The sequence below is a fragment of the Miniopterus natalensis genome, chromosome 2 (assembly GCF_054644295.1).
Source record: "Miniopterus natalensis isolate mMinNat1 chromosome 2, mMinNat1.hap1, whole genome shotgun sequence".
In the NCBI taxonomy this organism is placed as follows: Eukaryota; Metazoa; Chordata; class Mammalia; order Chiroptera; family Miniopteridae; genus Miniopterus; species Miniopterus natalensis.
The window spans coordinates 24,622,645-24,642,623 of record NC_142082.1 but is presented as its reverse complement, the minus strand read 5'-3'; the positions used below and the strand labels follow the sequence as shown (position 1 = coordinate 24,642,623).

The window sequence follows — 19,979 nt, the reverse complement described above, 5'->3', positions numbered from 1 at the left end:
CACCCAAGAAGTTCAACCAGAGGCTGGTGAAAGATCTAAATCGAAACCACCAAAACTAAAAGGGCAACCCCATTAAGGAACCAACTGAGCAGCTATGACTATGGGAGACGTTCATTTCTGCTCCTCAGGACAGCTCTAGATATATGAAAGAACCAGGGTGCAAAAATGCATGTCCATGTTCCTATGTTCCTGAAATTGCCAGAGGAGGGAAATCTCCTTCTTATTTTTTAATCCTCACCAGAGGATGTTTTTATTGATTTGGAGAGAGAGAGGAAGGGAAAGAGAAAGAGAAAGAAACAGTGATGTGAAAGAAACATCAATGGGTTGCCTCCTGCATGTGCCCCGATAGGGAATCAAACCCACAACCTTTGGTGTATGACACTCCAACCAACTGAGCCACCAGCCCAGGGTGGAAAATCTTCTTGATTCTCAGTTGTTCTAGGGTCCCAGGCCCCTGAAGTGGAAACAAAAGCACTCATGGGCACCCACGCGCACCCACACACAACTCTGCACACTGCTCTAGGGCAGCCACGGCCCTCAGTTAAGCTCACCTTCTCTTTCCATCCAGTAACTCAAATTTCCCAACTGGGAACAACTGCTCCCAAATCCAATTCTGACTAATTAGGATACTAATTAGTACATCATAAAGTATAATAAACTTTATTTTTAAGAAGAGAACTTATATGTCTAAATGAATTGTCCTCATTCAAAGAGTTACTCTAGGAAACCACAAACGTTATTTCAAGGAACCCTAAGCAGATCATTTAGAATTCCAATTCTGAAATAACCTCCAAAACCAGTTTTCAGCTCATATAAGACAGGTTTCACTACAGAAAAACTATGTCCCAGCTTACTATCAGCTGGCTTATACAGCAAGCTTGAAAAGTTGTGGCCTGGCTCAAAAAATCCACCCACAAAACAATAAAGATCACCACTGAGAGGAATTTTTTAAATGCAATGGAGGTAATAAATGCAGCTTCAAAGAAAGAGATTCAACAACATGCTGAGCTCCTGAAACATCACAGAAATAAGTGTATAGCCTTCCAAAGCGTCTTCTCTGAAAAGGGTAACATTCTCTTAAACCTTTAAGTTCTATATAAAATGCATTTATTTAATAAACATGAGGCGGTAGCTAATGTTCAGCAATGCCTTCCAGATTAGCTTCTCTCACTGGGACCCATTTTAATAACAGCTCTAAGGTGCTACATAAAGTTATATCACAGTCATACAATCTTTTAAAAACCTCTTTCCCTCGAATATTCTTGGGCCATTCAAGTGTCGCACAAAGTACACTATCTTAACTAACTCTGAGAACAAAACAGCTAAATTTAGATGCAAAAGATAGTCAGGAAAAAAAAAAAAAAAAAAAAAAAATATATATATATATATATATATATATATATATATATATATGACTCTGTATTATCATCTTGGCTTTCACCTGTATAGAAATCCAGAGTACAATGTGAATTTGTGGAATGACCAGAAAACATTACCAGTTCCTGGGGGCAGAGGCTCAGTAATGAAATACAAAGTACCCATGTTTCAGGCCTTGTTAAAAAATATTTTATATCAATGGCTTTTTATTAGTGGCTATTTCTAAAGAGAAGGCCTGCTATACCTTATTTGTTCAATGTATGGTAATCACAGAAATGTACTAATAAACAAGAAAATTTTCCCTGAGAGTTTTCAGCAAGATGGTGTAAGATCACATTAATCAAATGCCCTTGATATTCTGAATGTCCATCTTTAGGAAAATTCAATATCCAAATTGTTATAAGGGATCTCTCAGTACTATTAGCATTAGGTTGGCTATCATACTCTATAGACCTGAATTCTAGTTAACATACCTATACTTACAAGTAAATGGGTGTAATTTAAAGTAAACCCAAGAATCTTTATAAATCTGAAAATTCTAGTCACAAGGAGTAAATATTCAAGGGGAAAATGTGGATTATTATTATGAATCTGCAGACATCTGACACGTGGTCTCTATATGAACGGCCCTCAGGGAATTTTATTTTAACCCTCCAAATTACATGTGGTTTTAAGAATTCAAAAATATATTCCTGCTAATAATGTATATATACATGCATATGCATGATAACATTATTTCTTAACTAGCTAATTTTTTGAAATGAGAAATACATGCTTGAAAGAAAGAAAAGAAGGACAATTCATTTATCCCAATATATCCAATCGCTGCTAAACCAACTTTCCTCATTTTCTTATATTTACAATCAGAGCCCCTCCACAGAACTCGATTAAAAACTTTAGTGTTCCTTTCTATAAGCCAATGAGACATAGCTTTACCTTTTTATAACACTTTCCATGTCCTAAATTCCAACATCCTGGCATGTTCCCTGCCTCACCTCCTTTTCTTAACAGTACCTGCTTTGAAAGGGTCAAATAATGGCATCTTTCCTAGAAGAGTACTGTGGAAATCAATCAGTTAAGGATGGGAGAAATAACTCCTACCCGCTGCAGGAAGAGCAATTACCCACCCCAGGGAGTGCATCCCTTCACTAGCACACTCAAGCCCCAGCGGTGCTTAGGCAAGGATGATTAAACACCGTAATCTCACACCATGACTTGAAAACAGTCAATTAAGGATGTACCTGTCTAGTTCCTGGTTAAAAACAAGAAAATGACTCAGGTTAGGTTAGGCGGGAGAAGTATTTGTTTATTGGCAAGGCTTTGGGTAGCTCACGATCAGCCGGAGGGCTAGAGAGCCAGGCTCAGGCTGGGACCATGTAAGACAAAGCCCAGCCAAGGGCCTACCACGGAACAGCCTGCCCTGCTGGAGCCTCTGCTTCTCCGCAGTGGACAGTCACCTCCATTCACCTGGGCTCTGGGCCCTTGACACTGTCAGCAGGACAATGACCCATCAACCCCCAAGTCTTCACAGGCCAGAGGAGCTCAGGGCCACTCTCCTGAGATGAGAACTCAAGAGGAGATGACATGCCCAACCTGATGACCAGAGGGATCAGGGGACGTCTGCCTGCCTCAGGCTGCGGCACAGGGAGGCTGAGACAAGCTTCCCATCTGCCTTTGAAAGGAAAGGGGCAGGGGGCGCAAAAGAGATAAATGTCTGCCACAGAAGGGGCTAGAAATGATTTGTAGGGTCCCTTCCGGTCCTAAAATACTAGGAAGAGTTCAGATAAAAATGTAATGCTTATTGCACTAAAAGAAGGCATGAATCTTACTGATTCAAATGATAAGGAATGAATAGCCTATGTCTTCAGTCTGTTTTGATAGAGAATGATCTGATGGAAGCTGCTCATTAAAACAAACCAAATACAGTATCCCTCTGTCACTCTGTCTATTTATAGATTCACTTATCTTTTTAACTTTGGCTTGTGAAAACCAAGCAGGGGAGACTGAACAAACTTCTAATACTTAACATGTCCCCAGGGAAGGGGCAGGGAGCCGGAGAGGAGGCGGCAATGGGTGCTATTTTAGGACAGGCGGTCAGGGGAAGCTTGAGTTTGAACTGCTGCAAGGAGCCCAGCAGGTCCTGTGGTGCTTCCTTGCTTGTCACTGGAGGAAAGGGTGGACCACAGTGCTCATGGCAAACGGCTCAAAGAGAAGGAAAAGCACACAGTCTCCTTCCTTGACCGCAAGGAGAGCAGTTGCCAGGCACCGCTGCCATGGCACCGGGGAACTGGAGAAAGCGTCGCTCCAACGCCAGAGTGTGCAGACAGACGCTCTAGGGAGGAGAGGACGTGAGGCAGCTAGAGGCTCGCTCCCCGGGAGGGCTGAGGCCGCTGGGCGGCAGGCAGGAAGGAAAGCTTCCAAAGACGCAGGAGCTGGAGGTGCGGGGAAGGGGAAGGAGAAGGGGTCAGAGCTATTAGGGAACGGTCTTTGCCTAACAAAACTGAAAACACATCGAGCTGCTGAAGTACTCTATATCAGATTAGATATTTCTAAAAATTTCATCTTTTTGGTCAAAATGTACCTTAGAATTCAACCAGTTAACTTACCACCTAATGTAAATGTATGGCCCAGGGGTGGAAGGCTACATGGTAGAGTGGAAAAAACATGTGCTATAAAGGTCAGGCAGAACAGGGCTCACATCCTATTTCTTCCATTTACAGCAACTATGGGACCTTGGATAATTACTTGGCCTATCTAAGCTCCTTGTTCTTTATCTGTAAGATTAAAACACAAAGATTAAAGAGAGAACAGGTAAAAAGGCTGACTTATCATTGTAAGTTAATAAATATTCATTCTCTGGACATAAACAGTTCCAATATCTTGAACAGGGAGAAAAACACTACCTACCTCATAGGGATATTTTGCAGATTAGATAAAATCTTTAGCACAGTGTGTGGCACATAGTATTAATAGTAATAGCACTAACTGTCTTATGTAGCAGGCACTGTTCTATGAAACTTTATATACATATAGTACCTGATTTTATCACTTAATAAATATTTGTATTAGTATGAGAATATTATTGCTGCATTGCTTATAAATGCAAATATCTAGAAACAATCAATTATGCATTGCAGTGAACTAGATAACTAAACCAAGGTACACGAAGGATGTCTATATGGCTGTTTCAGAGAATGAGATAGCTCTGCCATGCTGATAAAGATCTCCAGGTTTATTTCTTTTAAAGACGTAGAAAAATGTGTATGATCCTTTTTATATAAACAGCAATGGATGGATGGTGAATGAATGGATGCTAAAACTGACATATAAAAGCATTTTTGATTTGTTTGTTTGTTTTTAAAGTTTCACACTAGTTAAGAAATGGGCTCTAGACCCAGACTGCCTAGATTCTAATCCAGGCTCAATTCTTTTTTTTATGGAATTTATTGGGGTGACACTGGTTAATAAAGTTATATAGGTTTCAGGTATACAATTCTACAATATCACATCTGTATATTGTATTGTGTGTTTACCACCCCAAGTCAAGACTCCTTCTATCACCACTTATCCCACCTGATACCCTCTTCTGCCTCCCCCACCCCCCCATTCTCACTGGTAATCACCATACAGTTGTCTGTGTCTATGAGCTGGGTTTTTCTGTTTTCTTTTTTTGCTTAATCCCTTTACCTTTTTCACCCAGCTCTGCAACCCCTTGGATCGCTGTCAGTTCGCTCTACGAGCTGTGCTTAGTGATTTTCGAGGAGTCACGGATACTGATCTTCGCTGAGTCATGCCTGATTTTCACAGAGTCATGGTTACCGATTTTCCGATAAGTCACAGTTGGTGAATTCAATGAATCATGGTAGGCGATTTTTGCTAGGTCATGATTAGTGACAAAAACTGGATCAAGTTGAATTATTATAAATAAGCTTAAATACCCTTCTATACAACAGCCATTGCTTTTAACGCAGGCGTTCCTCTGAGTGGTCCTGTATGGTTTTGCAAACCAATGTCACCCAATAAATTCAATTTTTAAAAGATTATAAAAATAAAACCTCCAATTTTAAAATAAATAAACTGATACCATTTTCAGTAAAAAATAACCCTTTGATCCTTAATTTGATTAATTATATGCTTTTTAATAAAGCGTTTGACTACTTGCAAGCATATATTCATACATGTTTACACATACGTACCGCAATTAAATGATCAGTAGAAACATTGTAGGGGCCAATTTTATTAAAGGACTGAGGAGACAACTCTGCTTTTGGAATTAGCATTCCCATCTAATTCCAAGCATTAACTTATACTTTTTTCTACTTAGTTTTATTGGGACTGATGACTTCGATATTTTTTGTAATAGCTGAGATTTAAAATGTTTAGACAACTTGCCTCCAATTCCTGTTTATGTAAGATTTTTAAAACACAGAAGTGTTTGTTTCTGTGTTAAGTTACCATAATTTGATGTGTATAGTTTCCAAATCCATTTTGAAATTTAATAACTGAAATCATTTGTCTTCATTTGGTATGTAGTCTCACCTGTTATATTATGGTAGACGAAATAAAATACTGACACCTCTTTAAGCCCGCTTGCCGCCAGGCAGCAGTGGGTCAGGTAACCCTGTGGCTGAGACACAAGCAAACTGGCATCTGAATAAAGCCCAGGGATCATGTGGGTGTCTAACCTCTTGTAAATGAATTTCTCACAGCAGTGTGGAGGAGGCAAGACTTACCAGTCAATTTTGAACGGCCCCACTTACACCTGATTTTTAAAAACTAGAGACTCAGGGAAAGTACTAAACCAAAATCTCCTGACATTTTGTTTTCCACAATTTTTGTTTTATTATTGAAATGCTTTTATAAAGGAATATGGTACTGTGACAGTATGGTCATTGTCAAATTTCTTTGTTTCTCTGTCATAGCCTTTTATTTCATAAATTTCTGAAGTATGAATTACAATTTTTTACCAATTTAATCTGAAATGCTGTTGAACTGCTTTAAATTTATATAGGTAGAGAGCACTGCGAACTGCGAAGATGAAAAATGTGCTTTCACAGGATCTATACTGTGAACTAAACTAAGCCTTACTTTTTTGTGACTTCACTGTGATACGTTGGTGGCAAATATATGTAATAAAGTATTTTTTAAAATGACCAGCAAGATACGTGTCAAGTTGCTTGTGTGCTGACCGAAAAACACTCTGGTTCTCTGCAAAGCCTTGACCAGAGGTGCCCTGTTTTATCACCAGAACAGCACGGAGAAGCCAACGGAAACAGAAGCAGGAAAGCCCAGTCCCCAAACTCATGTGCCCACCTCTTTGTTATCAGAGAAAAAAACCTGAAACAGATGAACTCCAGACAAATAAATCTCTAATTCTAAAAAGGAAACCCCCAAGTTTTTCATCCATCAAACAAATCAGGTAGAGCAGCATTTCTAGGCCATTACCCTTGGGTCAACATGGCACTTACAAAATGGATTAACTAATTAGTTTAATCATCGCTTCTGTTCCACACGGTTGTAGCTGCCTAATTACCCAACCCAAAAGTGTTCACCCAACCCCCGCAGCCAAGCCCCTCCACAGCTCTATTGCCTTAAACAGTTTTTCCACAAGAATATTCAGTGACACCACAACATGTTAAAAATAAGCAATAAATGATATGCAGGTATAAAAGAGACCCCAAAGTTCTGCGGCATTTTTTCCTTAGACACTTTTAAGGAACAAAACTAAAAGTTCTGACAGTCCTTCAGAAGTAAGAGTAGGGAAAATAATTTCGATTTCTGAAATGCTCTTAATCATCGGTTTAAAAATCTGTAGCAAATGGAGAAATGACAGAACAAAAAGCATGTTTTTGCCCCAGAAGGTGAGTATGTGTTGGACTGGACCCTGGCACTTGGCCTAAAAGCCTCAAAAATGAGTGCAAGCCCAGGTCAGGCAAACCACAGGACTGTCCCAATATTTTACATAAACAGCAGCCTGTATAGTGAAGACTCCAGGTAAGGGGAGCCTGGGTTCTGTAGGCAATTTTTTTTTTCCAGACTACCTCTATTCAAGTCGTCCTATTTTAAAATTTCTTTTGGGTGAAATAAAAAGCATGCCAGAGACATGAACGCCATGAATTAAACAAACCAAAGCAGTGGACTAGTTTGAGGAAGTAGCATTGGTGAGCATCTCCCGAGACCTAGCAAGGCCCAGGGCTTACATGTTAGAAGCACTTTCTCACATGTTAGAAGCACACAGAGGTTTAGTTTGCCCCACGATCGCAGGGAGCTGTTGCTGGGCCACTGGACTGATTTCTTCTACGTTTGGCCTCTTTTCAGAATGAGCTTTTCCGTAAGGCAGAAAAAAAACCAGACCCAAAGGAACTGGGAGAATCTAAGCCCATCAAAGGTACAGAGACCACCCAAAGACGGCACACCTTGTTATTTGTGTTTTGCTTTACTTTTAATATGTAGAAAAACACCAAATGGGGGGTGGGGGGAGAGGCACTATTTTTAGGCAGGAAAAAAGTTAACTGGAAGAACAAGAACAGGATAGATGATTTAACAAGAATACCAGGGATTAGAAAATGCTACAGCTCTATCAATAAATCATCTCAGGCAGATTTCTTTAGCTCTGCGGTTTTATTCCATTTTCTATAAAATGGTTCTGTCTTCCCACATAATTTCTATCATTTTGGAACAAATTTAAAACCAACAACAAATACCCTAATACACAGGGTTGGGTTTTATTCCTTTACGCTGCCTATCAAGGCCCACCCTGGGAATGGGGTTTAAAGTAACGTACCCACCTGATCTATGTCCAGCCGAGGGCTCACTGTATGCGTGCCCAGCACTGCGCTAGAACCCACGGTGAGGAAAGGGAAGAACTCATCCTAGTTCTCCAGAAGTTTCCCGTCTAAGTGGAAGGAGCTGAGTAGCACACGGAAAATCAAAGAGTGCTAAGTCTCAATAATGCCAACCCCCTCCATTTGTGAATCAAGCCAGAAATCTGTCGTTCTTTCTTTCATCCCATCAATCAGCAGGTTCTGCTGATCTACATAAAATGTGGGTCATTTATCTTTCCACCTGTCCAAGAAGTCTTCATCTCTCACCTGCAAACACCTCCTAACTCCCCGCTTCCTTTCTGCAGTGCAGACAATGGAAGAGAGAATGATCTTTTTAGAAGGTTGACCTGCTTAATCCCCTTCATGACTTCCCGTTCTCACAGGACACGATCCAAGCACCCCACTTTCATTGGGGGTCCTGCCCAATCTGGCTTCAGTTTACCTCTCCAATTCCCTTCCCTCCAGTCCCCATCTCCCCCACCCCAACACCTCCTTACTCACTTGGTTAGGTCCCCGGCCTTCTTTCAGTTCTCCATACCCTAAGCTCTTGGCTGACCTCGGCCCTGCGCTTGCTACTCCTCTATATGGGACATGCTCCCTCCGGCCTGCTCCATTTCATCTGCCACGGACATCTGTCGCTCCTGCCTGTCCAGCGCTCTTCCTTCTGATAACAAAACACCTCTTCTGTTCTTTAAATCATCTCTCTCCTATTCCCACTCCATGTTGTTAGGCTTAAACTGGCATGTGATTCGGGCTTTCCATCCCCTTGGCCACAGGGACAGACACATAACTCAAGCCTGGACTATCAAAGTTAAGCACGGGTTTTGCCTGAAATCTAGGCATGCCATGGGGCCATTTGATGGGTAACGGTACTGCATGCCAAGCAGAGACTATAGGCCTACGCCCCTCTAATTCAGTCCTGGGGGACAACTATCTCTGGCGCAGCAGGATCAAGATGAAGAGACTATAGGCCTACGCCCCTCTAATTCAGTCCTGGGGGACAACTATCTCTGGCGCAGCAGGATCAAGATGACGATGCAGGCCAAGGCGTGAGGTCTCCAGTCCCGGCTCAATTACTAGCTATATGATCTTGAGAAAATCAATTAATTAGCTATTGCAGTTCTCAGTTTCCTCATCTGTAAAATATCCGGGTGGTACTAGATCTTTTTAAATTGTAGATCTAAAGATTTTTGTTCTGTGATTCCACAACCTCCTTTGAAAGGTGTCAACTTAGACAATGGCTACAACAAAGCCAACCCTAACCTATCACTTAAAAACTACAAATGCTTCTTTCTGACTCTATACATAAGTGGGTAAAATGTAAATGTAAATGGTACCACCTTTTCAGAGAGGAATATGGATTTGGGGGCCTTACAAAGGTCACACCTTTGACTCTCAAACTCACCTTAAAGGAAAATATTCTGTGGAAATAATCAGAGATACAGACAAATGTTTATAGATATAAAGCGTTTATACATAAAGTATACACACACACACACACACACACACACACACACACACGTCATCACAATGAAAAAAACAGAAATATCCCAAATATCCAACAATAGGAAACTTAAATGAATTACAGAAAAGCCCTAAGAGTAAATAGTAGGTGGCTATTTAGAAAACGTATTTGCAAATAGTTTGTTTTTTTATTGATTTGAGAGAGAGGGAGAGACACTGATTTGTTTTTCCACTTATCTGTGCATTCATTAGTTGGTTCTTGCATGTGCCCTGACGGGGAATGGAACCCTCAACCTTGGCATATCAGGACAACGCTCTAACCAACCAAACTACCCAGCTACGGCTGCAAACAGTTTAAATGACATAGGAAAATGTTTACAATATAATATTAAGCAAAGTAAAATAACATGTAAAACTGTGTATACTGTATGAACACATGCTCAGAATTAGAGAAATGGAAATGCCTCAAAAAGTTTAAGCATTTTATCTCTGAGTAGAGGGATAATAGTTTAATTTTGCTTTCTTCTTTAAATATTTCTATATATCCCAATCTCTCCAATTACCAGGCCTTTTTCATAATCAGAAAAAAAGTTTAAAATTATATATTTTATGTTTCAAAATGAAATTTTAAAAATTAATTATACAATCCAAGAAAAAGGTTGCACAAGCCATATCTTTACCAGAAACCTGCCATGTACCTACCTTTTCCATGATCTAGAATTCTCTTGATGATTACATTCACCAGTGGATCAAATGAAAATAAAGCTGAAATGTTACATTAACACACTGGTCTTAGATTTGCCAAAGTACTTTCAAATAATTGAAGGGAGAGGGAAGCAAAATATTATCTCCAAAGATAAAATGTCCACAGGGCCCTCTAACCCTCTCCCACTGATGCAAATGAACTTATCAACTCAGCTAGGTGACACCTAAAGCCCTGGAAAATAAGATGTGCAACTGGGCTGAAGAAGCTGCAGAAAAGTAAGGCACCATGGAGACAGTTCTGCAGAGGTCCGATGCAGTTTTCCACAGCACTCTCTCCTGACATCACGTGGACACTGGCAAGTCAAATTGCTAGTGTTTTTAACCAGACACCGCTATAGATACAACAGTGAACTAAAAGTCAGACTGAATTTCCAGGTGTTAAAATATGCAAACAAAAAGCATTACTACCCATATAATTTTACTAGCCAATGTCACCCCAGTAAACTTAATAAAAGGAAAAAACACATTAGAGAGGTGAATTTGTCCACAGAATCAAAAGGTGCTGTGTTTACTCTCTGGGAGAACAAAGATCCTCGGTAACAGAGTACACACATACACACATACACACACCTCTAAAACCCAAGGAGGGTTCCCAGTGAACCAGTTCCCTAGCTAGAGGTCAAATGTGACCTACAGGCAAGACTTCCTCTGCCTGCTTTAATCAACAGCCAAACCTCCAGAACTGATCCAAAACCTGATAATGCCTGTAGAATGTGGAGGAGAGTTCTGCCAAATTGTGACACCACAAAAACAGTTAGTGACATTTAAAAGGATGAATTCATGCACATGTAAAACAAACAGTGTTAAGTTAGAGGTATTATTTTAAGCATTGTTTCAATGTCAGAACTTTTAGACAAAGGCATTTAAGACATTTAGTCTAAACTAAAAATAAATTAAGGCTCTGAGTTAGCACCCTAAATCTACCTTTCAAATAACTTTTACCCATTCTTAAAATTCCCTTGACTAAATAATCATAATAATAGCTATGCTTTCATTAAATGTTTACAATGTACCAGGCACTAAGCTGAGCATTTAACATAAAGAATCATTTAATTATCAAAAAGGCGTCAAGAAATGGGTTTTACCCCATTTTGCCAACGAGGAAACTGAAGCTCAGGGAATTAATGCATTTGCTCAAAATCAGATCAACACTGAGAGTGGGACTCAGACCCAGGTGGTGAAGTTAGGATGTTTTTCAGACTTGTATATGGTAGAATATTTTCAAACGCTTTACACTTGTTTCGTTGTTAACCTACCTGCACATAAGTAACAGGGATCAAACAGGGATTCCAATCCTGGGCCATCTGGTCAAAAGGTGTGTCTCACTAAGTCAAGGCAGACGACACCTGCTCGAAACTCCCAAGGAATTCTTTTAAATTGTTAGTAATACTTTACAAAAAGAAAAAGGAAAAAGGCACACCTCATCTTCTGCTCAAAACAACTATTTAACAGCTTCAGACTAAAAGCCAACGACGCCACAATTGTGCTTAGAAAGCGTTTGGCACACAGAAGGCCCTCAACAAATATTTGTTGAATGAATAATAAATTATCAGAGTCACTGTATCCTTTCTGCATTCAATGTGAAGACACTTATGTTTTCAGGGAAATAAAACACTGTGGCATTAAATGAATCAAAGAAACAGAAAACGTGTCTTTAGGAAAATCACTGAACTCCCAGCTCAGATGGGATTTTTAAAAAAAAGACTTAAGTGTGCCCCAATTAGGACAAAATGAACTAAGGCTGCTTCATTATGTTAGCTCTGGAGAACATTAAAAAGGACCTTTAACAATGTGCTGTAAGTGGTTTAGTCTGTTTCCCCTACACATTAGTAATTGTAATATAAAAAAAGCAGTGGCGCTGAAGTGGATACCTGAATACTTGTCCAGCCGGGTTTTTATTTTCTCTAACTTGCTTCATTTCCTCATTTGTAAAATGAGGTTATACGACAACATTTCTTAGCTCTGACGTTCTATTATTAAATCACGCTCGCCAATTTAATTTACAAAAGAACTGAGATAGTAATTATTCACGTTACAAAAAGAATGGTTACAACTCAATTTATGACAAAACCCCAGGACTGGAAAGCACTTAAAGGGTTTTTCATTTGAACAGTTACACAACTCACCGATGGCCAATTTCTGTAACCCAATCTCCCAAATGCAAGCACATAATCTTAAATATCAAAGCAGACGCCTAGTCTCTGTCCAAACACATCTAAACAGAAAGTTAGGTCAGTTTTTCAAACAACTCTGTGAGGAAATACTTTCTTATTTTTAAGTAAAAATCCACTATTCTGCAAATTTCTCTTCTACATTTTTTGGATAAAGACAGAATAAATGTAATCCTTTTCCATAGTCAGGTTTCTCTTTAGATCATATTTCTTGTTCCAAATACTTAAGGACAACCATTCCATCCACTAAGTCTTCTTTCCTTGGCTTAAAATTTAGTTTCTACAACCTCTCCTGACATCGCGGGATTTTCTTACCACTCAGCTACCTAACTCCCCTTCCATTGCTAATGTCTCTCTTAAAATGTGACACCCAGAATCAAATATAATAATTCTCACAGAATCTAACTGTTTCAGACAACAGTGACACTGCTTTTGGCACTTAAGTAAAACCAACCTCACAGCATCATTTTAACAATTAGATATGATGAGTGCAAAGTCTTAGCACAATGCTAGGTATATAGTACTCAATAAATGGTTGTTGCTAATGTATTTGCTGTTAATATACAGTATAATAATATTTCATTAGTATTAGTGCCCTATCTCCCCAATCAAGCTGTAAGCTCTAGTTCTCTATTACAACGAAGGTTTGTCTTAGGTATTATTAGCTATTTTTCCCTCAAGTCAGGATTGAGCAGAGAAATAAAGTGTTGAGTTGAGCTCAATTTAAATCGAAGATCCATCAGAAATCAGGATAAAGCAACTCTGAAATTAAGGCAAATTAATGGCAAACAGGATGTGATTTATTTAAAGCGTTGATTTATACTCAAGTTTCCAGGATACACAAGCAATCTATACTCTTTAGTCCTTAATTATATAATTTTAAGATGCACAGCTCACATATGCTGAGGGAATCAGTCTGGCACAGACTTTAAGAAATTAAGCTCTGGAGTCAGTGTCTAGAGTTCAAATCCAAGATCCACAGTTTACCTACAGTGTGATCTGGGGCAAATTACTAAATCTCTCTGGTCTCCTGGGTTCCCCAAATGGGAGTTTGTGGGGATCAAATGAAAATGGATGTGAAGTGTGTCTGGGATGGTGTTTTTCACCTTTCGACTCTTAATGAAATTACAGTTATAACTACTATGCAGAAGTTACCTAAAGAGCAAATTATCCTAAAAAATTTTGCTAAAACTTATTACTCAAAAGTCTCAGTCATTGTTAATTTATGTAGACCCTTACCTCTATTAGCCATTGCTAAAGTCAATCAGCAGCTTACTGTGTTTTTTACATATTTATAATTATGTTTTCCATCCATTCATTTTTTAGGAAAGATTTTTAAATTGATACAAACAATTCTATCCTAATTTTAATATTTAATTAACCATAAATGCTATCTCTAAAGCACATAGTGGTGTTGATATTCACAGTCATGAAATAAAGGTACAAACAAACTGCGCTTTATTGTACCTGCAACTGCTCTGTATACGGATCTGCACTGGCCAATATGGAGCCGCATGGGGCCCTTTGGCACATGAAATATGGCAGATGTGTTGTGAGTATAAAATACACGCCAGATTTCTAAGACACAGTATGAAGAAAATACAAATTATCTCATTAATAATCGTTACACCAATTGCATATTGAAATGACAGTATCTTGGATATACTGGGTTAAATAAAATACTATTTAAATTAATGTCACCTGTTTCTTTGTACTTTTTTAAAGTAGCTACTGGAAATTCTAAAACAATATATAACTCACATATTTCTATTGGACAGCACTGATATAGATGATCCTAAAAAATTGTGCCTCATAAAGATTAAATTCAGGACAAGAGATATGACCTAAATTATAGCAAAACCTAAATGAAGGACTTAAATGATCTTCAGAGTCTATATATACAAGGTGGATTCATCAATTATAACAAATGTACCACTCCAGTGGGGGATGTTGGTAACGGGGGAGGCTATGAATGTTTGGGGTAAGGAGGGAAGCGGGAAATCTCTGTACCTTCTTCTCAATTTCACTGTGAACCTAAAACTGCTCTTAAAAAATACAGTCTTAAAAAAAGAAGACATCATCAGTTACTGTAAGTGTGTGGATGGAGCGCACCTCAGGCCCATGCATATTGGTGCAGAGCCAGGGGGTGCCTTAGGTTGAGTAAGATGAACAGCACTATCTACACCAAAATTCATTTATTTAAAGGCTCATACAAAAGAAAAAGTTTTGATTTTTGATGAAGACTGGCAAGATAAAAACTTTGTTGAAAATACAGACTGCATTAACAAAAATTAGTGTTTATAACAGTAAACTCAATTACTTCAGCTGTTTTAAACTAAACCAAAGTTCCTCTGAATGGGAATCACGCTTTATGTGAAGGATCATTCCTCTTCTCCTCTTTACTGTCTTTCCCATCAGCAAAACGCTGTTATTTTCCCCATTTTAAAGCCCCTCTTGACCTCCCTTGCCCTTTAGCTATGTTTCTCACCTTCCCTTTACAGCAAAAATCCCCGAAATATTTGTCCACATTTGATGTTTTCCTTTCTCTACTCCTGTTCTCTCTTGAAGCTTCGGCACTACTCCACCGAAAGTGCTGTTGCCAAGCTCACCAGCGGCCTCCCCACCGCTAACTCCCTCGGTCGGGGTCAGTCCTGGCCCCTCGGCTCCCCTGGTTTCCCCTCCCTCCTCGCTGCTTCTCCTCCTTCCCCTTCGCTAGCTCCACCTCGTCTCCCCAGCCTCGGTGTGGAAGGGGCCCAGGTTCTTGTCCCGAACCTCTTTCTTCCGTCTACACTCACTCCCTGTGGATGTCATCCAGTCTGTACATCCTGACAACGCCCAACTGTTTATCTCCAGGCCAGACCTCTCCTCTGAAATCCAGACTAGTACATCCAGCTGCCTGCTGGACACCTCCAAAACTGAGCTCCTAACCTTGCCCCGAAATCAGCCCTTCCCCGTACTAGTTAATGCAGTGCCACCCTTCAAGCCGCACAGGCCAAAAGCCTTGCAGTTCACTCCTGCCCTCCCCCAGTCCCATCTCACATTCAGTCACGAGGAAATCTTTGCACCCTTCCTCCCCCACATCCCCCTCTGGCCCAGCCGCCACCATCGCGCACTTAGGTGACTACAGCAGCCTCCCAACTGGTTTCCCTATTTCTGCCCTTCCCCACTTAAGCCTAGTCTCATGAGGCACAGCAGTAACGTGTTCTCTCGAAACATAAGCGGGATCGTGTCGCACCTTACTTTAAAATTCTCCATCAGCTCCTCTGCTCACTCTACGTGCAAGCCAAGGCCCTGTGTCAGCCCGCGAGGCCAGCGGCCTTCCAGGACGTGTGTCCTCCCTGCTCACTGTCCTCCAGCCACCCGGTCACGCGGATCCTGGAGGGCGGGAAGCCTGCCTCAGCCTCGGGAGTTTACACTCGCTGTGCCCTCTTCTTGGAGCACTCTTTCCAACACTGCCACATGCTTCCTTCCCCTTCTTCAGGCCTTTCATCACAAGTCACCTCGGAGGCCACCCTTGACCATCCTGTTTATAACTGCAACTCCCCCCATTCCTAACCTCCCTCCTCTCTCCTCTGCTTTATTTCCCCCCAAAGTACTTCACAAGCACAAAAGCACACACAGTCTGTCTCACCTGACAAGAGTAAGGTTTTGTGTGTGTGTCTCTTTTGTTGACCACTGGATCCCCAGCACTTAAATAATGCCTGTACAGAGGAGGCATTCAATAAATGTTTAATAAACATATGAATAAGTGAGAGGGGACAGTGACAGAGCTGCATGTGATCTATGATAGTATATCAGGCAGCCTTTTTAAAGGGTTATACTTTACTAGGGCACTTTGTATGCACATACATTTTCAGATATTGTGGAAAAAACAAAGCTGCTCCCACTTGGTAATTAAATTGCCATCATACAAAACCTGAGTAATTATAAAGAAATTGCCCTCTAAACTGAGAGCTGCTCTCAAATACTCCAAGGTGCCAGAGTTTCTCAAAACCTTGGATCTTGCTTCACCAGAGCACACTGAAAAGATGGTCTCAGGTGCTCATGTCAGCAGCACATGTACTGAAATAGGAATGATACAGAGAAGATTAGCACGGGCCCTGCGCAAGGATGACACGCAAACTTGTGAAGTGTTCCCTGTTAAAAAAAAAAAGAGAAGAGGAGAAGAAGAGGAGAAGGGGAGGAGAAGGGGGAGGGGAGGGGGGGAGGGGAGGGGAGGGGAGGGGAGGGGAGGGGAGGGGAGGGGAGGGGGGGGGAGGGGAGGGGAGGGGAGGGGAGGGGAGGGGAGGGGAGGGGAGGGGAGGGGAGGGGAGGGGAGGGGAGGGGAGGTCTCAATATGTCCACAGAAGCAGCGAAAAGTCACCAGGCCAATATTATGGACTTTGATTTCCTCAAGTGATAGGGAAATTATGACACAAAGTACAGAGCACTTAATGTTTTAATGAGGTATAAAATCTAGGTGTGACCTACTTTCAGTGACCCTCTGGACTCAAGTATGAGAGAAGAAAAAATGGAGTTGTTAGACTTTAGTAATGCATTCACTCAATGGATAGACGTGGGTGGATCATATTGTCATAAACCACATTTTAAAAGAACTTAAAATTACCTTCCAGGTAAAAGGAAAGCCAAATGATTTCAAAAAACATTTAGATGCAGAAATCAATTATTCAAGAGGGACGTAACTCTGTACACAAACAGATGTGATATGAGGCAGATAAAGCCAAATGTGATTTTAAAATAAAAATGGAAAGAGCGTCCTAATTTCCCTACTTGATAATATTAATTCTCACATACTATTACCAGGTTTGCTTTTGTTTCTGAAGTTATACATACAGTAGAAGCTCTTACCCAACCTCCAATTAGCCGACTCCAGGATGCACAGTCACCCTGTAAAACATCCCAACTGAAGCCCATTATTACTCGGCGCTCAGAGCCCATTAAGACTCTGGCAAACTCATGGAGTTATGCTCCTATTACTGAGCTGACAGCTACCAAGAATCAGTTGGATTTGCTCCGAAACTGACTTGTGCCAGTTGTTTGCTACTGAAATTATGTACTTTTATTAAATATTATGTAAAATAATTACACATGGCTATAATAAGAAAGAGTCGTTTCCATGAAAGTTAAGTGGAATACTTGAGAAACAAGACATTAAATGGCCATCAGAGAATTCTACTAACAATAGTTTATTTTTATTTTTATTTTTTTTCAAATTTTTAGAAAGAGAGAAAGGGAGGGAGGGAGGGAGGGAGGGAGGGAGAGAGAGAGAGAGAGAAACACCGATTTGTTGTTCCACTTATTTATGCATTCATTGGTTGATTCTTGTATGTGCTAACCAGGGATCAAACCTGCAACCTTGGTGTACAAGGATGACACTCTAACCAACTGAGCTACTGGGCCAGGGCCTAACAATGGCTTATTTTTAAACTGTTTTTACTAAATAGAGGAAAAATACAAATTATAAATTATTTGTTACATACAAAGATTCATGATGCGAATATCCCTATATACGTCAAGAAATTACCATTATCCATTTAATTTAGTGAACGTTCTTGGTAAATAATGATTTTATAAATTAAAATATTTTCTCACTGAACTGCAGATATATTTATTTTAGCAGTGTTTCTAAAACTTTGGCATAAATTACTCTGAGTTTATCTAGTTTTTTAAAATATATAAATTGTTTTATATATAAATAAAATAAAAATATATTTCAAGTAAATATATCTTTTCTTAAGATCCAAGTTTAGAATATTACGCTGTGTTTCATTAGACTTTTTTCTCCCAAAACAGGGCCCATGAAGAACACAAGAGACAATCAACTGACATATAAACCACACAAGGAAGATAGGAAGAAATGAATCAAGAATGAAAAAAGTAAGATAAAATCAAAGGAATGAATGAAACAGTTCTCTCAAACCGTTACATCACGTCAAGCCAACACTACCCAAGCCTTTATCTGCTCTATCAGATGGCTCTGCCAGAAGGGAAGGGCCTATGTGAGGAAATTCACAGTAATACATTACTCTTATCTTTTGTGCCCTAGGTTGTTATTTGCAAGAATGCTCTGATGAACGTCACACACCAGGAGCTCTACCGGCAGCCCATGAGCACTATCTGCCAAGTAGGGAGAATTCCACTTTCCCAAAACAGTAGATGCAACAGACCCCACAGTGAAGCCAATAGCAAAAAATGATTAGGCAAGAAACCCTGCTGGCTCTGGAAATTCCGCTCCACGGAAAGACACGGCTAAATGAGAGCGCTTACTCTGCCCATACATTCTCAGAAGGGTCCCTGGGCTTGGCTACTGAGCAGCCTGGGATGTTTAACTCATTCACTGAACAAACATTTATTGTGCCAAAGCACCACACGAAATACTAGAATTTTCCTCTTGGCTTCCACACTGCATACCTACAGGCAATCACAGTACAGGGTACAGAAAGACCACTTTTACCACTTAATAGCTGTGTGACTTTGAGAAGAGAAATAATCCCGCCTCCCACCCAGGTAATATAACCGACCACCCGGGTGACATTTACTGTTCCCTTACTAGTTTACTGCTTCCTTACTGCAGGCACTGTTCGAAGCCCTTCACAACCATTAAGCACTAGTGAGGTATTCCATGGGGTAATGAGGCAGTTCAGCACACAGACATTAAAATACCTTACCCACAGCTAGAAGGTGGCAGAGCCAGGATGCCAATCAGACTGTTAGATTCAAGGCCACACGCTAACCATCCACTACTGCTCCCTTAGTGACAGAGTATTCTTTCAGAGCAGGACAGGTGCCCAGCCGGTGTGGCTCAGTGGTTGAGCATCAGCCCATGAACTACGAGGTCACCTGATCGATTCCCAGTCAGGGCACATGCCTGGGTTTCAGGCTCGATCCCCAGTAGGGGGCATGCAGGAGGCAGCTGACTTTTGTTTCTCATCAGTGTTTCTATCTCTCTATCCCTCTCCCTTCCTCTCTCTCTAAAAAAATCAATAAAAAAAAAACAAAAAAGAGAGAAGACAGGCAAACAAGTCTTTCCCTCCCCCATTAAAAGGAGCTGCCCAACCTCACATTTATCAAATCCTTTAGGAGACCCTGACAACCCAAAATAAGTAGGCATAGGGGTTATATAAAATGCCATCAATTTTGCTTTCTATGCCGCCTTCTCCCCATAGGCTTTCATGGAGATGTGTGTGGCTGTGGGAGGTCTCCAAAGATTCAACAATGGTAAAAACAAAAGAAACGAACAAACAAAAAACATGAACACATCTTAAAGGGAGGAAAAGAAGGGGGAGGAATACTCTCAAGAGGGTGCCGGCAACCTTACGACTTGAAAATGTTTGTGAGCCTGGTTTAAATTTTTATTTTATTTTAATTTTTACTTTTC

General features: G+C 40.4%; 1 protein-coding gene and 1 non-coding gene across 2 annotated transcripts in view; one reads left to right on the top strand and one right to left on the bottom strand.

The window, feature by feature from the left end:
* Positions 1 to 19,979, bottom strand: part of PSD3 (pleckstrin and Sec7 domain containing 3) — a 338,824-nt gene that overhangs the window by 309,469 nt on the left and 9,376 nt on the right. The window lies entirely within an intron of this gene.
* On the top strand, positions 16,640 to 16,746 carry LOC148093656 (U6 spliceosomal RNA). The gene has a single exon (XR_015714186.1). It is a non-coding gene; the product is annotated as a U6 spliceosomal RNA (small nuclear RNA).